Here is a 22,542-nt window from a genome sequence, read left to right on the forward strand (position 1 = left end):
TGTCAATGAATTTTGAGATTATTTTTCTTCCATGTTTGCTTCAAATACTAAGGCCCATGTTCATAGTGTAGATCATTTATTTGATGAAGTCATAAGTGATTTAAATAATGATCATACAACCGCTAAACTTCTATTTAGAGATTAAGAATACTTTGTTTAGATAGTTTAGAAGCTCCTAGACTTGATGATATATTTGTCCTCTATTTTTTCAAAAATTTTAAGACATCATTACTATTAATCAAAGGAAGAGCCAGGAATTTTTTATTGGGGGATAAGCATTGATGAGGCCCATAAAAAGGACCAAGTGAATTGGGATATATTCCTCATAGAACACTCTTTGGGATTGGGTGTAGGTAGAACCGGAATCGGTCCAACAAGAAATACTAAGGATTCGGACCAAAATTTTAGACCTAGAATTGAACCAATAGGTTCTCTAGCCAATTAGGTCTGACCCAATGGACTCAATTATAATAAATTTATTGAAAATATTATATATACTAATTTATTTAAATATATATATATATATATATATATATATATATATATATATATATATATATATAGCTCAAGTCAGGTCTGAATCAGTTTGGGACTAGGTGGAACCGGTTTCAATCCGATAAGAATCAGGACAATATATCAAAAATCAGAACCGACTCAATCAGTTTAGGTCTATCGGATCCAACCTGACCCATTGACAACCCTAGCACTCCTCACACTGACTTCACAGCCACATCCTATCATGTATTAAAAACATCTCGCATGAATAACAACAAACAAGAATGAGAGATGTTCCCAATGTGCATTTGGAATATGTTGTGAGGTCAGTGTGAGGAGCGCTCTATGATAAGCAGATTCAGACCTGAATGAAGCATGGGAAAGGTGGTCAATAAACATAAATGGAGATTATAAAGCTTGGGGGGACCATGGCTCCCTTGGGATGTCCCACCCACTCCACCCCTAAGTCCAAATCTGCTCCTCACAAGTGCACCTCATACCGACCTTACAGCTAGTCTTAGCTGCACATTGGGAACATCACATGTATTTGTATTTATTATTCATGGGAGATGTTCCTAATGCATAGTGGGATGTAATTGTCAGGTCGGTGTAGGAGCGAGCGCTCCATGAGGAGCAAATCCCAATTCCTAATAATGACCTTGGTGGTTTTATGTGTGAATTTTTTGCAAGTAAAAGTAAAAAAAAAAAAAAAAAGAACTTCAAAAAGAACAAATCACACTTTCACACTTATATTCTACCGCTGCATAATAAGATTTTAAAATAATCGGTCCTTGTAATATTGTTTATAAAAACATTGCATAAAATTTGGTTAATAGACATAAAAGCATATAGAATAAATAAATGTGTCCATGTTTTAATCAATGTCCTTCTGATTCATTATCATTTACCATCATTATCCAAGTGTTATCCCTATTATATGGGGCAGCCAGCTCCATGAATCCTGTTTCATTTCACCATCGCGTTAAAAAGTTGTGGGCCTCCTACCATTAAACCAAACATGGCAAAGGCATATGATTGATCAGATTATTCATGATGAATGTTATGAAAGCACTACGGTTTTCTGAGGACTAGTGTGGTATGTAAACCTGGTAATCGGGTTGATTTGGGTCGGGTTCAGGTTAAGTCTAAGTCATTTCGGGTTGGGCCAGCAAAAAGATAGACCCTTATTATGAATATTCAGATTAGGGTTGACTCATGGGTCAAATAAATCCTGGGTCAATTGGTCTTTGACCAAGTTAATTGCTTTTTATTAAAAATATAGGTTTAACTATTTAATTCAAACGGTTCAACCATCTGATTCAATGCCAATTTCAAAATGTTGGTTTGAAAAGATGTGGCACGTGACCCAATCCGACCCGAACCAAAATCCTTTTGGGTTGGGTTGGATTTGGTTCACAAGTTGGGTTGACTTTTTCTAGTAGTATGGTATTCGAATGCATTTCTACAGTTTTATTATTAGTTACTAGATCTTAATGAGTGCCACTGTGGCAATCCCAAGGGCCATCTTAATCCAAACTATGGAAGGATTGACCAAACTTTTGATGAAGTTGAGAATTAGGGTTTTATTGATAGGGTGAAAATTCTTTAAGAGCTCCTAGTACAAGTTGGTTGAATTGGAATCAGAATGGTCTCCCTCTCCCATAGTCTGTTTAGCTCATACAAGAATCAGTGGTAATTAGAATCATTTGAAATATGATTTCATTCCCAAAGGAGGGGAGGGAATGGTCATTCCCTCAAATGGGGGAATGCCACTCCATCAAGAATGGGAATAGGATTCCGAATCCATCCAATTAAATAGTTGAATATATATATATATATATATATATATATATATATATATATATATATATATATATATATATATATATATATATTAAAATAAGGCGGTCAAGAAATTTTCTCCTTTTTTTGAATTTTTTTATTTTTATTTTTGTTCCATGCCATTTTTAGATCAACCAATGATATGCATTTTCCCATAAACCTAAATAACCTCTTCTCCTAAAATTTCCCCTAAACTACCTCCCCCACTTTCTCCTAATTCATTTCCAATTCCTATTTATCTCCTAACTTATCTCTGATCTACTAGAGAATTTCTCTCCAAATTATCTCTATTTTCTATTTATCCTCTTTGCCACCTTATATATATGTATATATATCTAAAGAATGTTTAAATTAAAATTTTAAAAATTATTTAAATATTTTAAAAAATTATATAATAACTTTAAAATATTTATTAAAAACACAAAAACAAATAATTATAATAGATTTAATAATATTCATATTATTAATAGTTTTATATTTCTATAAAATTCATCACGAAATTATGTACTAACAATATAAATTATGATTTTCCAGAATATTCAAATTAAATGTGATTCAAATAATAGAAATTTAAAATTAAAAAAAATAAAATATTATTTCAATAACTAAGTATCTTAAATAATAAAATACTAAAAATAGCTTAATAATTACATAGAAAAATATTTAATTATTTAAATATTTCAATAACTAAATATCTTAAATAACAAAATGCTAAAATTAATAAGATATTTTAAATATTTACTGAATAGCTTTCCATTATAATACATAGATTAAGATTTTAAATATTTAGTTAAATAACTAAATATTTTAAATAATGAAATATTTAACATAACTTGATTTTAAATAGTTAATAAAACAAAATTATGTAATGATGGTAATATAATTTTATGGATTATAAAATTCAACAAGTAATTAATATTTTAAATTTTAAATAATGATATTATTTCAATACATAAATAATATTGTAAATAACTAATTTCATTTATACCAATTAATAATTCTAGAAATAACATTCAAAAACTTAATGTCTACTAATAATAATTTTAAAAATTTAATCTATATTTATTATATATTTATATAAACTAAAATTGATATTTATTGTATTTCAGTAATTATTTATTATTTTCTGTGATAAATATATTTTCAATAATTATGTATAAATCTATTTTTGTTTTGTTATTTGATAGAAAATTTATAAAAATTATTAAATCAATTAATAATATATTTTAAATAGTTTCTCAATGACTTTCAGTTATAATACATAGATTAAGATTTTAAATATTTAGTTAAATAAATAAATATTTTAAATAAAAAAATATATAACATAACTAGATTTTAAATAGTTAAAATAACGAAATTATGTATTAATAGTACTATAATTTTATGAATTATCAAATTCAATAAGTAATTAATATTTTGAAATTTAAATAATGATATTATTTCAATAAAATTATACCAATTAATAATTCTAGAAAATAATTTCAAAAAATTAATGTTTATTAATAATAATTATAAAACTTAATCTATATTTATTATATATTTATATACTCGAAAATTAATATTTATTGTATTTTAGTAATTATTTATTGTTTTATATGATAAATATATTTTCAATAATTATGTATATATATATATATTATTTTGTTATTTAATAGAAAATTTTCAATAATTATTGGAGTTTAAACTACTGTTATTTAGCTTTTTAAATTTAATTTATTGTATATTTTTGCTATAAATTTTAATAATTATTGGAGATTAAACTATTGTTCACGGTTTGGTTCGGTTTAGTTGTAAGTCATTTAGCCAACAATTTGACTTGGTTAGGTTGGGGAGTTGGTCACTCAGGTTATATCGATTTGGGTTAATTTTTGATTTGGTTGGTAAGATCAAAAGATTTAAACTAAAAAAATTAAATTTAAATTAAAAAATTACAATGGCATTATTGAAAAAATAAATTTAAAAATTAAATCTATGATATAAAATATTTCAGCATAGGAAATATTAGAAATTTCCCACTTTCCTGTATTAAAAAAATTTTAAATTTTAAATATTAATATATATTTATGGTCGGGTCATTTGGTTTTAGTCAATTTACAAATGGCCAAAGCGAAACTAATCCAACTCATTCAAGTTAGGAAATTGTTGAACCAAAGCCGACTAGAAATACTAGAAATCAGGTTGGTCGGTTTCATTAGTTTGATTAGGAATGACAACGGGGCGAGGTGGGGACGAGGAGCCTCTCCCCATCCCCGTCTCTACAAGGATTCCCACTCCCCATGATTCTTTATAATGTTAACCATTAAGTTTTTGTTTTTTATTTTATTTAAAAAATAAAAATAAAATAATTAAAATTTACAATCCTATTAGAAAAGATTCAAACATATTCAACCATATTTTTAAAAATATTAACATATAGACGTATGTATACATATATACATATATAAATCTATGCGTTTATATACATATATTAGCGAGAATCCCATAAGACGGGGATCGGGGTCCCTACAGGGCAGGGAGTGCTCTCCCAGTCCCCGTGCCATCCCCACCAACGGGGATGAAAATTTCCCCATTTCTGTCCTTACAAAGGGAAATCATCCCCATCCCTACCCCATTCGGGGCAAACCCCACGGGGATTGAGGAAATAGGGAAAATTGTCATCCCTAAGTTTGATAAACAACCATTTCTAAAATTAACTATTGTTATATTTTATTGTAAAAAAATTATTAAAAGAGTATGTAAAATATAAATGATTATCAGTTATTACATAAAACAATTGTATACTTTTACATGTTTCTATTATTTATCTTTAACTTAACAAATCCCGTGCATATATTATTCAATGTCATTTTTTAATTTTTTAATTTTTCTCCTTTTCTTTAATTTTTTTATTCCATGTCATTTTTTAAACAACCAATGATATGCACTTTTCCAATAACCTAAATAATTTCTTCTCCTAAAATTTATCCTAAACTACCTCCCCACTTTCTCTAGAATTATCTCTAATTCCTATTTATCTTCACAATTATCTCAAATTTAGTGGAGAGTTTCTCTCTTAAATTATCTCTAATTCCGGTTTATCATCTCCCTTACTTTTTATCTAGATCTATCTAAAGAAACTTTGGATTAAAAAATTTAAGAATTATTTAAATTTCTAATAAAATTATATCATAACTTTAAAATATTTATTACAAACAAAAAAAGAATTTTATATTTTTACAAAAATATCACAAAATTATGTACTAAAAATTTAAATTATGTTTTTCCCAATTATCAATTTAAATGCTTTTCAAAAATTAAATAATATGTAATAGCTTTAAATAAATAAAATTCAAATAAGAAAAAATTTTAAATGTTTTATAGATTATTTAAATATGTAAATAATTAAATATTTATCATAACTATATTTTAAATAGTTAAAATAACGAAATTATCTAATAAATAAATTTATAATTTTACAAAATATATCACAAAATTATGTACTATTAATTTAAATTATGTTTTTCCAGATCGTCAATTTCAATGTTTTCCAAACATTTAATAATACATAATAGCTTTAAATAAATAAAATTCAAATAACAAAAAATTTAATATTTAAATAACTAGATTTTAAAAAGTTAAAATAACGAAATTATGTACTAAATATTTTAAATTCCATAAATAACTAAAATTTTAAATTTTAAATATTTTACATATTATTTAAGTATTTAAATAACTAAATATTTTAAATAAAACAATATTTAACATAACTAGATTTTAAATAGTTAAAATAGATAAATTATGTAATAAATTAAAAAATCTAAAAAGTAGAAAAATAATTATAACTTAATATTTAAATTAATAAAAATTTAATATTCTACATAATATTGTAAATAACTAATTTCACTTATATCAAGTAGTATTTATTATATAATTTTTTATAATAAAATTAATAATTATTGTATTTCAGTAATTATTTATTATTTTTGTGATAAATTTATTTACAATGATTATGTATAAATTTATTTTTTTTTGTTATTTAATAGAAAATTTTCAATAACTATTGGAGATTAAACTATTGTTATTTATCAGAGATGTGACTATTAATCTCGCTGAAATTATGAGTTGGTTCGGTTCGGTATTGGGCTATTTGGCCAACCAAATTGACCCGATCACATTGAGGAGTTAGTCAGTGGAAACCGACTGACCTTTTGTGAAAACCGACCCACTCAAGTTGTACCGGTTTAGATCAATTTTTTGATTCGGTCAATTGGTTCAAAAGATTTAAACTTAAAAATTTAATTTAATTTTAAAAATTATAGTGCAATTATTAAAAAATAAAATTTAAAAATTAGATTTTTGATATAAAACATTTTAGACTAAGAAATATGGAAAATTTTCCACTTTTCTATATTAAAAATTATATTTAAAATATAAAATATTAATATATATCAATGGTTAGGTCATTCGATTTTGGTTGTTTTACAAATGGCCAAAGTGAAATTGATCCAAGATGGTCGAATTGAGAAATTTTTAAACCAAAGCCGACCTAAAATACTAGAAAACTGGTCAACTCGGGTCAAGTTGATCAAGTTGGTCGGTTTCATCAGTTTTATGAATAAACCTAACTGAAATTAATTATTGTTACTTTTGTATTATAAAAAAAATATTAAAAATAGTATATAAAATATGAATAATTATTAATTATTTAAAAAGTTGATAATATAAAGCAATTGTATACAACTTATGTGATTCTATTAGTGTTATTTACTAGAACGCATCTTATAGTTTTACATATTTACTTAAACCTACCTTATAGAGTGTTTGCTTTGCCATTAGGCCCATGATTTTTTATTCCAAAAATACCTTAACACTTTTTTTCTATAGAAAACAAAATTAACCAAATATAGCCAATAGAGTGGTTGTTCGTGTCTTATAAAGGGCAAAAATGGTATTTTAATTTTATTTTCTTTTGATTAAATTTTTTTAAATGAACATTAGGGTTGACATTGTCATTTTCCAGTGTCATCTAATGGAAGATTGATTAAATCCATTGTAAATTATAAGTAAATCCATGAAACTATAAGGGGTATTTTAGTAAATGACCATTTCTATTATTTAGCTTTTTCTTAATAAATCTTATGCATCACATGGGTCCCCGCTAGTATATATTAAAACAAAGCGGTCAAGAAATTTTCTCATTTTTTTGAATTTTTTGTTTTTGTATTCCATGTCATTTTTAAACAACCAATGAGATGCACTTTCCCAATAATTATCTCTAATTCCTATTTATCTCCACAATTATCTCCAATTTAGTAGAGAGTTTCTCTCCTAAATTATCATTAATTCCTATTTATCCTCTCTAATTTTTATCTATATCTATCTAAAGAAACTTTGGATTAAAAAAATTAAGAATTATTTAAATATTCTAAATAATTATATAATAACTTTAAAATATACATTAAAAATATAAAAAAATAATTTTATATTTTTACAAAATATATCACAAAATTATGTACTAACAATTTAAATTATGTTTTTCTAGATTATCAGTTTAAATGCTTTTCAAATATTTAATCATATGTAATAGCTTTAAATAAATAAAAATCAAATAACAAAAAAATTAAATAATTTATAAATTATTTAAATATGTAAATAACTAAATATTTATCATAACTATATTTTAAATAATTATAATAATGAAATTATCTAATAAATAATTTTATATTTTTAAAAAATATATCATAAACTATGTACTAACAATTTAAATTATGTTTTTCCGGATCATCAACGTAAATGTTTTTCAAACATTTAATAATATGTAGTAGCTTAAATTCAAATAATAAAAAATTTTAAATATTTTACAGAATAAATAAATAATTAAATAACTAAATATTTATTATAACTAGATTTTAAATAGTTAAAATAACGAAATTATGTAATAAATTTAAAGCAAAAAAATAATTATTACATAATATTAAAATTAATAGTAATTAATTATATTATAAAATTAATAATGAAATTATATAATAATAGAATAAATTATGATTTTATGGATAATTAAATTCCATAAATAACTAATATTTTAAAATTTAAATACCTAAATATTATTTAAGTATTTAAATAACTAAATATTTTAAATAAAAAAATATTTAACATAACTAGATTTTAAAATTATGTAATAAATTTTAAAAAAATATATATACAAAGTAGAAAAATAATTATAACATAATATTGAAATTAAATAATTTAATATTTTTGCATAATATTGTAAATAACTAATTTCACTTATATCAAGTAATAATTTGAGAAAATAACTTTCAAAAAATTAATATTTATTAATTATAACTTTAAACTCTTAATCTATATTTATTATATAATTATATATACTAAAATTAATATTTATTGTATTTCAGTAATAATTTATAATTTTTGTAATAAATGTAATTTCAGTGATTGTGTATAAATTTATTTTGTTTTGTTATTTAATAGAAAACTTTCAATAATTATTGGAGATTAAATTACTATTAGTGAAAATTTTAAATTTAATTTATTGTATTTATTGTATTTTTGTTATAACTTATTAATTAATATTTATTAGAGATTAAACTATTATTTGAGATTATACTATTTATTGACTAAGTTATTATATTTTTAGCACTTATTATATTTTTTCATTATCAATATATTTTCAATAATTGTGTATTTTTGCTATAAATTTTCAATAATTATTGGAGATTAAACTATTGTTATTTATCAAAGATGAGACTATTAATTTAGCTGAAATTATGAGTATTCATGAGTTGGTTTGGTTCGGTCTCAGGCTATTTGGCCAACCAAATTGACCTGGTCACGTTGGGGAGTTAGTCAACTAAAACCGACTAACCTTCTATGAGAACCGACCCACTCAAGTTGTATTGGTTTGGGTCAATTTTTTTGTTTGGTCAGTTGGTTCAAAAGATTTAAACTTAAAAATGAAATTTAAATTTAAAAATTATAATGCAATTTTAAAAAATAAATTTAAAAATTAGATTTATGGTATAAAACATTTTAGACTAAGAAATATGGGAAATTTCCCACTTTTTCATATTAAAATTTATATTTAAAATATAAAATATTAATATATATCCATGGTTAGATCATTCGATTTTGGTTGATTTACAAATGACCAAAGTGAGATTGATCCAACTTGGTCGAATTGGGAAAATTTTTTAACCAAAGTCAACCTAAAATACTTCAAAACCGACCAACTCGAGTCGAGTTGATCGGGTTGGTCGGTTTCATCAATTTGATGAATAAACCTAATTGAAATTAATTATTGTTATTTTTGTATTATAAAAAATTATTAAAAATATTATATAAAATATGAATAACTATTAATTATTTAAAAACTTGAAAATATAAAACAATTGTATACTCTTATATGATTCTATTAGGGTCATTTACTAGAACACATCTTATAGTTTTACATATTTACTTAAACCTACCTTATAGTTTTCATTTTATTAAAACATCCCATATATTTTACAACTAATTTACTTAGTCAACCTTTCAACCTTTCATTAAGGTGTGTTTGTTTTGCTATTAGGCCCATGATTATTTTATTCCAAAAATACCCTTAACACTTTTTTTGTACAGAAAATAAAATCAACCAAATATAGCCAATAGAGTGGTTGCTCATGTCTTATAAAGGGCAAAGTTGGTATTTTTATTTTTATTTTCTTTTGATTAAAGTTATTTAAAAGAACATTATGGTCAACACTGTCATTGTCCATTGTCATCTAATGGAAGATTGATTAAATCCATTACAAATTATAAGTGGTGTTTTAGTAAAATTTTAACCATAGGGTAGATTTTGGTAAATCCATGAAACTATTAGGAGTATTTTAGTAAATGACCATTTCTATTATTTAGCTTTCGCTTAATAAATCCCATGCACCGCATGGGTCCCCGCTAGTAAATATATTATGCATTGGAACAAAATTGTACCAAACAAAGGGATGAAGATACTAAGAAAACAATAAAAAAATGAAAATGTTGGACCCTAATACGTTTAGTTTTTATAAAAGTTGATGCTGAAAATTTCAGTACCAAGCACTTTTAGGTGGTGTTCGGCACCGTGTTCATCTCATGGATGGGATGAACACCCGTTCGGTTGGCTGTGGATGAGAATGATCCACGATATAGCGTGGACCGGTCCCATCCACACCCCAATTTCTCATCCATGACAAAATTCGTGGTTGAAGTCCATCCACACTATTTTTTATCCCCTGCTTCACACTCTCCCCGAAAGGCTGAAACCCTATTGTCTGTTCCACCTTTTAATATTTTTATTAATAAAATATTAACTATTTTACTTAATTTTTAAATTTTTAATGTTTTTATCAATAAAATAATATTTTTAAATATTTAAAATATATTTTAAATATTTTAAATATTTTACTATTATTTTTATAAAAATTTAATATTTATTGGTTAATATTAATTCATTGATGTATTTTTCAATATATTTATCATATAAATTGCAAAAATTAGATATTTATGATTAACTGTGTAGATCAAGGTTTTCAAACCACCATTGACCTAGACGGTACCATTTAGCTCGGGAACCGTCTAGGCAAGTGGTTTTGTTTTACCCCAAACCAGATTTTTTGGCCAAAAACTATTGAAAAAGTCAACAACCCATTTACCCTGGCAGTAGAACTATCAACCCGTTCAATGATTTTTTACCATTTTTTATCTTTAACTTTTTTTAATTTGTTTGTCAGAACGGGCCATCCGTTCAAACCGGACAGTCAGACCGTCAACCTAGAAACCGATGGCCAGAATGGTTCCATTCCTGGTCATTTTTTAAAATGTTGGTGTAGATCATTCATAAATGTATATGAGATACATGAAATAAAAAAGTGTACACCTACAAAATGCCACTACGGGTGTGGACTCGTCTAGTCCATATAGTTTGTCCACAGTTCAGAACAGTTGTGAACTGTGGTGTAGTGTGGATTGGTCCCTGCCATAGGGTGTGGTGTGGACCAGTCCACACCCACCAATTTCTCATCCACACTAAAGAACACCCCCTTAATTATTGATACTTTTAGATAAGTTTCATTACTACTATTGATTTTCATCTATTACTATTCCTTGTATTGTGTGTAATGGTATCTTTGAGCCTTTGTTGCGGGTGGAGGATGCTGCTCAATTTAGCTATTGTCATGTGGTTGAAAGTCACCAAAGAAAATGAATGTTTGGCATCGATGTCGTTGCTCCAAAAAATAGCGATACATCAGTGCCACATCGGAAAAAATGGTGCATTAGGAAATGCTTGTTCATTTGGAACCATTTTTCCATAAAAAATGGTGCTCCAAGCTACGCATTGGAAATCGGATGGGAAGACATGGCTTGGAGCATTGCTGAATTTGGCGTTTCATGGAGTTGCAACTCATCGTTGCCAACGGGGACATGAGGTGGCAATGACAGGGACATGATGTGGAACTGGATAATAGGTACCAGTGCTGAAAATGTTTCCTGGAGCATTGCTACCAAACAAAAAATATTATTGTTTCTCCAAGAAACGTCCTCCCTGATAGCAACATTTCCAAACAAAAAAAAAGACACCATTTTCTCATAAAAAGGTGTTGTATTTGCAGCATTAATGCCAAGCATATACTATTATTGTAGAATCTGCTAATATTTTGTCCAAAAATGACCCTTGCTAGTGTTTATATAGATAGGATAAAATATGTTACAAGAACATGCATTAATTATGTCTTCTTTGTTCATTCAATTGCTCAATATGTTAAAAGACTTGTCCATGTTTTTTTATGATACCCCTCCTTGGCTCAACTACAGGTTGAACTTGGATGCTATTAATATTCCCTAAAAAAAAGAATTATCTAAAAATAAATATAAGGTAAAGTATATGGTGAAGAAACTATTGGTGAAGATGGGGTCACTGTAACTTAGGAGGAGAAGCTCTGAGGCGCGTCTGAAGACACTGTCTTTAGAACGTTATTTGCCCCCACTCAGTTTTACTGAGTTTGCTGTTGGGTTACAGGCAAATTCATTCCCAGGATACAACAGAGCCTTGGGCGAGAATCTGCAACCAGCAAAGTTGAAGAGTCTCCAAAGAAACCTTCTGTGAGACTGTAGCAGACCGGACTGAGAGAGAGATTGTGAATTTCAAAATTGTGTTTTTTGGAGTCTGATTCATGCTCCTTAAATAACTTGTGAAGAGGTATGAGGAAAAGGTAGGTGCTGGTTTAGAGAAGGCACCTTGAACAGTCACAATTTCAACCATTGTGACTGTTTAAAAAGTTGTTAACAGTTGGTGACTGTTAACTTTGAATTGTGCCTCTTGATCACACCCGATCGAATCGTGACCGTTGATCTCATCAATGTACCAAAACCAAAGCCTCCCATCGCAAGCCGATGCGTGCGAAGTGCAAGCAAAGTGCGCCGCTAAAGCGCCTCATTGCGCCACAGACACGCACGCACACGCGTGCGCAGTATCGAATCCCCATACTCTCCTCTACTAATTCTAAGGAGTGTAAATCAGCTCCTATTGAAATATTGAAAACAAAACTTATAATTTTCCAATGTGGGACAAGTTCAAAACTGGGTTTTGTAAGAGAAAAACTGATTTTTTCAAACAAGTGTACAGGTGCAATTTCTCATGTAATTGACCAATCAAACCCATTGGATTTAATCTCTTATGAGATTAAAATCCAATAGAAACTATAATGTGAAACCAAAAAGTGAATCAGTAAGAAAGCAAGAAATCACAAGTGGATTCTTTGGTAAATACACTATTATAAATTGTGATCAAATACAATATCTTTAATGTGATTGATTATTTTTTCGATTAATTAGATTAAACATAAAGTCCAAACTAAGTCACCTCCACATTTTTGTCTTTTTTATTGGTTAAAAGATAAAAGAAAAAAAGAAAAAAAATATCTCTAAGGTGCTCTTTTAATTTGCTCCATTTTTTATTACTTGCATTTTATTCATCAAAAAATTATAATTTACACCAATTTGTGCCATGTCAAAAGTGGGACATGAGCCGTTTGACTATTGAACATATGCTATACAACAACCTAAAGCAAATAAATAAAGAAGAACCACCGGCAAAGAATACTGACCGGATTTTGCAAGAAAACTCTGGCTGTCTATGTTCATGCAAAGAAATTCATATTGACAAGCTGGTAGCCCATCCCCATAGCCATGGCCATGCCAACCAAGGTGAAAGCACTAAGCCCAACTCACCACTACAACTAGCAATACCAATAATAAACCTTACCAATTGATGAGCCATTTTAGGCACCTTGACTATGAAATTGAACCGATATTATCCCCAATATAGCATGTAGCTTCAAAACAAATGAAAATCTACAAAATAAACCATATGCCAAGTGAAAATAAAGAAAGAAGATTATATAAGAAAGGCTACGGGAATTGGTAAAGAGAAGGATACCAATCCCACAAAGAAACAAGTATTTTTTTTGAAACAAACAAGGAAACAATTTTCATCAATATCACCTCAAAATTTACAAGCAATTATTTTAAGGTATTTTATAAATAAAATGGTCGTTATCTTATTTATATGAAAAATAAAAGAACATAGATAAATATACTTAGATAAATGTAAATAACTTACCAAAAAGCGAATGGAGGCTTAAAGAAACTCGCATCGCTTTTATCCCCACCAACACCAAACATATTTTGCATTAACAAAAAACCTTTGCTTGCACCTAGTGTTAGGCGGCACCCAGAGTTCCCCCAAACACTTCAGCCAAGTAGTTGTTGTGGCAAGAATTCTGGGCAAATGGAGTCCTGGCTGAAGTGAATGGGGGAACTCTAGGGGACACAAAACGTGGCTCTATTATCTTTGATCACAATGAAGAATGTTAGCTCTATTAATTGATCGCTATTTGTATTTTATACACTCATATCTATCGTCAAATCCCACAAATCCTAGTGAATAGTGACTAACTAGCGTGAACCTGGACCGTTTTACGGCCTATGTACTTGCTGGTGTATTGTCTTGCTTTTGCATGTCTTTTTTGGGGTCGAATCTACACATCACAACACCTTGTTGGTCATGTTCATCCAGCCCTACATCAAGAATATCAATGATGTAAAGTGGCCAGTAATTGATATTTCCAATGTGCGGCGAGGTGAATGTTAATGTGTCGTCTTTTTCTTGTGCATCTGACCTCAATGCTCAGTTTGGAAGGAGTGCATACTTTGTATTATTCTATATATATTTATATTGTATATATTTGTTTTTATACTCTTTTCCAAATCAAGAAAGCTTTGATTTGAGGACTACAACTGGGGATTATCTATGGTTTTATAACTTTGGGTCAATCACCATTTATTAAAATATACATACATTGTTGGGGAAGATGGGGTCACTGTAACTTTGGAGGAGAAGCTTTGAGGCGCGTCTAAAGACACTATCTTTAGAACGTTATTTGCCCCCCACTCAGTTTTATTGAGTTTGTTGTTGGGTTACAGGAAAATTTGTTCCCAGGATACAACAGAGCCTTGGGCGAGAATCTGTAACCAGCAAAGTTGAAGAGTCTCTAAAGAAACCTTCTGTGAGACTGTAGCTGACCGGACTGAGAGAGAGAGATTGTGAATTTTGAAATTGTGTGTTTTGAAGTCTGATTCATGCTCCTTAAATAATTTGTGAAGAGGTATGAGGAAAAAGTAGGTGCTGATTTAGAGAAGGCACCTTGAACAGTCACAATTTCAACCATTGTGACTGTTTAAAAAGTTGTTAACAGTCGGTGACTTTTAACTTTGAATTGTGCCTCTTGATCACACCCGATCGAATCGTGACCGTTGATCTCATCAACGGTGATCAACGCACCAAAACCAGAGCCGCCCATCGTGAGCCACGCGAAGTGCGAGCAATGTGCGCCTCTAAAGCGCCTCATTGCACCACACACACACGCACGCGCATTGCGCGGTATCGAATCCCCATACTCTCATCTACTAATTCTAAGGAGTGTAAATCAACTCTTATTGAAATACTGAAAACAAATCTTGTAATTATCCAATGTGGGACAAGTTCAAAACTGGGTTTTTTTGTAAGAGAAAAACTGATTTTTCAACCAAGTGTGCAGGTGCAATTTCTCATGTAATTGACCAATCAAACCCATTGGATTTAATCTCTTATGAGATTAAAATCCAACATACATCAGTTCCTTACACATGTATCTGGCTTGTGTGGCTTATTGTGAATTGTGGTTACTGGTTACTCCAGTCTCCCTTTTGGTTCAACATGGGATTCAAAGTCTAGGACTATAAGACCATGCATTGATTGGGAGACCAAGGATCAAAATTTTGTCACGTATCGACCTATATGTATCATATCAGAGCCTTCCAGATACACCCTTATAGAGGGTGTTTCAGGTCAACGAGTGGTTCAGAGGATAGACCAGCCTTAAACTGGCCCCTCTGAACTAGTTTCAAAAAAAAAAGAAAAAAAAAGAAAAGAAAAACACATAAAAAACAATACCAATACACGCGGATTTTTGTCACTTGTAGATTCCATTATCTAGAAAAGGGACGGCTGCTTCTTGTCATAGACCTAAGGTAAGTTCCAAAACCATTTCAATATCATTTTTTTCCTATAGGATTTTAAATATTCCAAAACCACATCATCCACTTGATGATGTGGAGATGCTTAACAAGTGATTTTTTTCTTAGGCAGTTAATGCCCTTTGACAGTAGATAATGATCTTGTCATTTCTTAAACTTTTTTTTGACAAGCCAAATAATCTTCATTTATTTTGAAAAATCAACAACTAAGCTGAATTGATTTAATACAAATTGTAATTGAAATATATATATTAGTTAGCTGAGTTGGAGAGTTGGTTACAATAACTAACTTCTCTCTCTCTCTCTTTATATATGTATATCTGTAATGAAGTGAACAAGAAAGATAATTTTCTCTCAAGCTTTCCCGCTCATTTTCCTGCTCTTTGATATTTTTTTCATCTCTGTTATGGTATCAGAGCTTGAGGTTTTCATAGAATCAAAATAGGAGAAGCTTGAGATTTTTTCCAAACATCTAAGATTTCTCCATCACTAGCATCGTCAGAACTGCTAAGAACAACCAATAGTTCTTCATCAATGGATTTGTCGGAGATCGTCCCTAGCTTCGTTGGAACCAAGAAGAGAGTTGGGAGAGCTACAAATTCGACAGTTCTTGAGAAGAAAATTTCTCAGTCTACAATCTTCTTCGAACTTCTTACTTTCCGTTCGTCCGCCGCTTCAAGATCAGGTCCAAGATCCACTGCATATATCATCAAGAGACTTCCAACTATTGTTCTGAATAATCTTACACCATTTGAATGTTTGTTTCATAAAGCTCCCCAATATAGCCATTTTAGAGTTTATGGCTCATTATGTTTTGCCAGCACTTTACAACATAATAGAAAGAAGTTCCACCCAAGAGCCATAAAATGTGTTTTTGTGGGATATCCCAGTGGGGTGAAGGGATACAAACTCTATAATCTTGATGATCATTCTATATTCATCTCTACGGATGTAGTATTTTTTGAGTCTGAATTTCCCTTTTATTCACCCTCTGCTACATCCTCTATGCATACTCATGATGCATAATCCTCCTTATTTGACTTCTCTACCATTCATCCTTTACCACAACCTCAAATTCCAGCTGACAATGCTTCTTCCTCATCAACTTCTATTCCTTCCAATCCTAACTCATCCACTCTTGTGTCTGATAATCTTCCTACTTCTCCTGCTGATGCACATCCCCATGCTACTCATCTGCAGTCAGAGGTTTGTTTTGATTCTATGCCTCTAAGAAGGAGTACAAGAGTGACAAAACCACCTCAGTATCTAGCTACATATCATCATAACTTACCTACTAAATCATCCCATCTATCTACAGCACATTCTATTCAGAATTTCCTCTCAGCATCCCAACTTTCTAATTCTCATTCTACTTTTATTGCTGCTTTGTCTCTTCTTGATGAACCAAAATCCTATTCTCAAAATAAGGATCACAACCATTGGCAAGAAGCCATGTGAGCTGAATTACTTGCTATGGAAGAAAACAACACTTGGCCAATTGTTCCCTTACCTCTAGATCAACATGCAGTGGATTGTAAATGGGTATAATAGGTGAAGTTAAAATCTGATGGAAGCATAGAAAGACATAAAGTTAGATTAGTGGCTAAAGGTTATAGCCAATAAGGACTTGATTATCAGGAGACTTTTAGCCTTGTTGCAAAACAAACTACTGTGAGGGTGTTTCTTGCTTTGGCAGCTCATTTTGGTCGGTATCTAGCTCAACTTGATATTAACAATGCTTTCTTATATGGTGATTTGGAGGAAGATGTTTATATGGATCTTCCTTTGGGTTATGCTGTTGATAAATCTCCTCACTATCCAACAGAATCCATATTAGTGTGCAAACTAAACAAATCATTGTATGGTCTTAAACAAGCATCAAGACAATGGAACATTAAATATTCTGCAACATTGTTTGAGTATGGTTTTGTTCAATCAAAAGATGATTACTCTATGTTTACAAGGTCCACTGCTGAAGGATTTATTGCATTGTTAGTTTATGTTGATGACATTGTTATAGCTAGTAACTCCACTGCACTCATTGCTGATCTCAAAATATTCCTTAGCTCTAAGTTTAAGCATAAGGATTTGGGTTCATTGAAGTACTTAGGTCTTGAAATTGCAAGATCTGACAAGGGGATTGTAGTCTGCCAAAGAAAATATGTGTTGGACCTGTTGAATGACCATGGGAAATTGGGCTGCAAACCTGTCTCTACTCCCATTGATCCTAATCATAAGTTGGCCAAGGATAGTGGTACTCTTCTTGTTGATGCTTTATATTACAGATAGTTGGTTGGGAAGTTGATTTATGTCACTTTTACTCATCCCGACATCTCTTATGTTGTGCAGATTTTATCTCAATACATGGATAAACCAACTGATCTTCATTTATAAGCTACACATCGTGTGTTGAGATACTTGAAATTTTCCCCTGGATCTGGCATTTTCTTCTCTGTAGGTTCTTCTACATAGTTGAGGGCTTTCTCTGATAGTGACTGGGCTAGTTGCCCAGATACAAGGAGATCTGTTTCTAGCTTCTGTATTTTCTTGGGTGATTCTTTGATCACATGGAAGTCTAAGAAGCAGAATTTGGTGGCATGAAGTTCAACTGAGGCGAAGTATCACGCTATTGCAGCCACTACTTGTGAATTGATGTGGCTTTCTTCTTTGCTCACTGATTTTCGCATTACAGTTTCATTACCTATTCAGAGTGGTTTTCTGCATTTACTGCATTTTCCTTCTTCTGATTAGGTGGCAGATGCATTTACCAAGGCTCTACAACCTTCACATTTTCAGCGCTTAATAGGCAAGATGAACATGCTCAATATCCATATTCATCTTGAAGGGGGGTAATACAAATTGTAATTGAAATATGTATATTAATTAGCTAAGCTAGAGAGTTGGTTACAATAACTAACTTCTCTCTCTCTCTCTTTTATATATATATATAGTTGTATATCTGTAATGAAGTGAACAAGAAAGATAATTTTCTCTCAAGCTTTCCCGCTCATTTTCCTATTCTCTGATATTTTTTTTTCATCTTTGTTATGCTTATACAAAAATAATTCTTGTTTAAAGAATCATTCAAAGTTTGCTTGCCTAATTCTAGTCATTCATCTAAGACAAATAGACTATCTTATTGATAGTGACAAACCAAATAGACTACCTTATTGTCTTGTAGTGCATCAAACCAAGCTCCGCCATGAAGAAGATCATGTTTTCCATCTTCTCATCAGAGGCAGCTGCCTTGATGAAACGAATAAGGAACACGTAAGGTGTAGGGACTATCAAGGTCCATTCCAGCTTGCCCAATATTGCTTTTTCCATGGCCAAAATCTGTTCTCTGCCATATGTTCTATCTAATATCAGAACCAAGTCATTGACCTCTGGAGCCCATATCTCCTCATATTTGCTGGCTATGAACATAGCACCAATGCCAAGTAATGACAACTCTCTCCTTGGAACTACTTTCATAGATAGGAACCGATCAATTACATGGATGGTAAGGTAGAGAGTTTCAGGCTTGAGCCTGAACTTGTAATGAACTTCTATCAACCAGTCTACAAGGATTGATCTCATCTTCCCGTTAATATTAGGCTGTGAATCCATGTAGTCATGAATTCGGCTTGTGTTCTCTTCGAGCTTGTAAAACTTGTATATATCTTCAACATAGTCGACCACTGCCAAATGGTTATTGGCATCTACAGATGGGTTCCTTGGGTTTATCAGCAGTGCCCGAAGCAACCTTGCTTTGAGCAGTTAGGATTGAAGTGAGAGTATGGATTTTCTTCCTAGATGATCTTTGAGATACAGAGCTCTCCTTTTTAGTGCCTTCTTTTGTTTGAGTCACTTCCTTTTTGGGGCTTATCTCCATTCCAGTGTCCGAGGTTGGCTTCACAAAAACCTTCTTTCAAGCAGGCTTTGAGTAGCCGCTTCTTTTGGAGCAACTATGAAACAACCACTCATTTCTTAAACATTGTATGAAATGAAAACAATATTTTTGAAAAATGGTAAGAATCATCATCCAAGTCTAGGTAAAGATAGGGGGATGAACCAATTAAGAGGTGGAGACCAAGGACAGAGCATGGTTTACATTAGGTCCATCGACCTAACCACAAAGAGCCTGTAGTTATGCAAGTTTGATACTAGGGTACCAAGTGACCATCTCAGCTACTGGGTCATCGTAAGCTTCATAATTAAATAGTGGCCAATGAGAAGCTCCTTCATTTTTGTGCTTAAGCAACTCTTCTATACCAATCCCATTTTATTTTTAATGGCGTATGTTATTTCACTTACTACAACAACCTTATCGCCTCTCTCTTGAATGAGCTTTGCATGGCAAATGTCAAATCTGAAATGGACAATGAGAACGCACATTGCCAAGGCCCTAAAAAGATTTACAGTTCAACAAGTAAAGCCTCTATTGGAAAATGTCCAATAACCCACATTGCCAAAGACCTATATGGCAAATGCCAAAATCTGAAATGGACTTTCCATGTTCAGCAAGTAAAGCCTCTATTGCATAAACAAATCTAAAATGTCCAAGAACCCACAATTAAGTATGTTTTCTTATCTGGTAATTAAGTTGAAGAGAAATATATTTCTTTGCTTATATTACTTTGATGGCTTGGATTTGATAAAAAAATTTGATTGTAGGATATGATTAAGGTTTTTTTGAAGAGTTTAAGGAAGCAAGAAATTGTGGCCAAAGCAATTATTATAAGCAAAGACCCATGTAAAAAAGTAGGAGATACTGAATTGGGTCAAGATTTTTTAGAGGTATATGTTGAAGTACCGATAATTCATGGACGTCATACGACAATTGGAACATTCGTTGGAGCTACTATTGCTTGGCCTTCGTTTTTGGTAAATACTACAAATTTATGTATAATTATTTTTATTTCATTTTTTGTTGCTATATGTGATTAGATAATCAATGGCTATTAATTTACAAAAATTATACCTATTTACTTTTTTTTCTTTTTGTTGCTTTTCTTTGCAGGTTGTAGAGGAAGAAAGGATTGGATGAAGACTACAATGAGATTTTTTTTGAGATGTTAAAAGGAATTTCTTTTGGACTACTCTATATTTGATTTATAGGTTGTTAAAAAACAAAGACATCTACTCAAAAGGAAGAATGAATATAATGAGGGTTGAATGTTGTGTTTTTTTTTTCTTTTTTCTTTTTTTGTTCTTAAAATGATATAGAAGTCAATTGGAATTTTATGGATAAGGTGTATCTTTTTAGATTTTATATATATTTTCATATAAGTTTTATATTTTGATTGAATATATTTTCATATAGGTGTATTAATTGGAATTTTTATGTAGCAATATTCACAATATATTGCACTTTTTTTTTTAATTTGGAACCTTTTTAGAGGCAGCCAAAAGTGCCTCTAAATATTAAAGCATATATCTTTAGAGGCAGCCAAAAAGTGCCTCTACATATTAAGGCATATAGATTTTTCCTTTTCTTAGATTTCTTTTAGAGACACATAAAATTGCCGCAAAATCATTTAGATGCATTCAAATGCGCCTCTAAATTGAACTTTCAGAGGCACTTTTAATTGCCACTATATAGGACTTTTAGCGTCAGTGCAATAGAGGCAGTCGTATGTGCCTCTAAAAGTCCAATTTAGAAGCAAATTTATAGTCCGCATCAAATGCTCAACCAAGCGCTTCTAAAACATTTAGCAATAGTGCTTTTAAAGGCACTTACCTGGTCACCTCTTATAACCTTTAGAGGCATTTTGTAAGGTTTTGGAGGCAGTTATGGCCGCCTCTATAGATGAATTTTCTAGTAGTGCTTGTGGGAGATTAGAACTTGTCATGTATATGATTCTAGAGGATCAAGAAATTTTGTAAGTCCTATCTTGATATGAATCTCCCAATTTTCTCTTCACTAAATCCTCCTCACACCCACCTCATAGTACTCGCACCAAGCATTAGGAATATTTCCCTATCAATGAAAATATACAAGCATTGGAGATGTTCTCAATGTGCATTTGCAACATGCTGTGAGGTGGGTGTGAGGAGGATTCTACGAGTGTAAGCTCCAAGAAGCTCATACCGGCTCAAAGAGTTGGAGCCGCCACCCATTTTTTAAAGGAAATGGGCCCTCATTTTCATATTTCAAAACTCGACTTAAGTCTTTGATAGTGACTCCGTCCTCCGAGGAAAAGGCACACAACCTAGAGATTTCATGTTCCAAGGATTGGAAGAGGGAAGTTATTAGGCACCCCTCTCTCCAAGCTGCTTTAGCAACCCAAAACAGAAGTTATTCAAGCTCAGTTATTTTTGGAGAAAAACATAAATAGTTGCAAAAATTTCTTAAATCCAGAGGAACATGTTTCAACTTCCCCTATGACCGATTTTGAGATGATGTTATCGGGTCTTAGGTACTGATTTTCCTAAGGCCCTCACCTCTCTACCTATATTCTCAGTCAGGAAGAAATTGAAAATGATGGTTCTCCAATATTTTAGAACCTCAAGCAACCTAGAAAAACTAAAAAAAGACTTACCTTTTGTATGTACCTTGACGGGAGTTTGCCAGAAGCTAAAAGGACTTTAAGCGAAACTTGAGCAAGGCAGGAGCTGGGCTAAATGATTCTGGTG

General features: G+C 30.7%; 1 pseudogene; it reads right to left on the reverse strand.

Moving 5' to 3' along the window:
• Positions 1–19,086: 19,086 nt before the first annotated feature.
• Positions 19,087–21,676, reverse strand: LOC148860962 (G2/mitotic-specific cyclin S13-6 pseudogene; annotated as a pseudogene).
• Positions 21,677–22,542: the final 866 nt, after the last annotated feature.

Source organism: Nelumbo lutea, chromosome 4 (assembly GCF_056320005.1).
Source record: "Nelumbo lutea isolate HS-2025 chromosome 4, American lotus-T2T, whole genome shotgun sequence".
Classification (NCBI taxonomy): domain Eukaryota; kingdom Viridiplantae; phylum Streptophyta; class Magnoliopsida; order Proteales; family Nelumbonaceae; genus Nelumbo; species Nelumbo lutea.